The sequence below is a fragment of the Schistosoma haematobium genome, chromosome 2 (assembly GCF_000699445.3).
Source record: "Schistosoma haematobium chromosome 2, whole genome shotgun sequence".
NCBI lineage: Eukaryota > Metazoa > Platyhelminthes > Trematoda > Strigeidida > Schistosomatidae > Schistosoma > Schistosoma haematobium.
Window position 1 is genome coordinate 910139 of NC_067197.1, and position 1325 is coordinate 911463.

Here is a 1325-nt window from a genome sequence, read left to right on the forward strand (position 1 = left end):
ACCTTTGAAATACTATTTGAAAAGATATAGTGCAAATGTATGTATGTACAAAAGGAGATTGGGTATTCGAAATCAAGTATTAATCGTCTATCATAAAGCTGTTTGATTGACTGAAAATTGTCAGTAATCACCACGATGTTTTTTTTTAGCTATTCAACAAATAACAATCTCGGGGATTCTCATTTAATTTGAAGACACTTGTTTTGTTATATTCACGAAAGTGACAACATTTTATTCAGATTTTGCTGGTTGATTGCTTTATTATATGAAATGAATTATTTGCCAGTAAATAATAAACTCATTACGTTGCCTTGAGTAGATGCATAGTCAACTTCCAACCCTACTGTTATACCTTGAGATGACGCCAATAGAAAAATAACTTATCTGAATCTACTTCTTGAAAAATAGATTCTCCTTATAGGATAGGTGGATATACTTCACCGAGTGGCTCAACATGAAGTTGTGAAAAAATGTATCTATTTGCAGTAAATCTCTAATCATGAAATGACTAGTATTTCACTTGAGATTCGGACCCGTGTCCCTTAGTAGCATACATATTCATATTGATGTCGAGCGATTCGATCTATTGCTAAATGTACATACATTGTTCAGCTAATCAATCCTATTTTATGTAGCCTAATCAACTAACGGTTAACTGCCGACCATTCTGGTTTTACAAGAAATGCAAACAAGAAGTAAGATCTTGATTGAATGACTAAGAAAACCTAGAAGTGTATATCATTTCATTGAAATCATGAACCCACCAATGTTATACCACCATTGAAAAAGTGAAAGCAATGGTGAGCTGCAACGTAGAATCAGGCACATATGTGCATCAGTCCAAGTTGCCACACTTCATTAACACAACAAGATGAACGCCGAATACATAGATGTAGACACTTCAATGGTAGTAATATATAAAAGAAAGATTGCATATAAGCACATACTACAGGAAGAAAGAATTAAGTAATAGAAAGAAAGATATAAAGCAATTTTAGTCTAACAGTTTAGGGAAATTCAGAGTGTAAACTCCCACTCCATTATGGTCGATTCTGAGCCATGTCACCCAGAGTCTCCAACCATTGGTTACGATAGTTGCGTGAACCCCAACCAAATAGTCTGCATCTACCAACATGGCTTTTATCTACTTTTAATGGCCACATTCCGCAACCATCAAGTTAAACAGAACGAACTTCGCGCAGTATACATGTCCCTTATTTGATAGGCAGATATCTTGCTTCGCCATAGGTGACGTGAACTGGCAAAATCCAAACGAACTTTTTGAATTCGTTCTGTGATTTCGTCAGACAACCCATTGGGGCTGA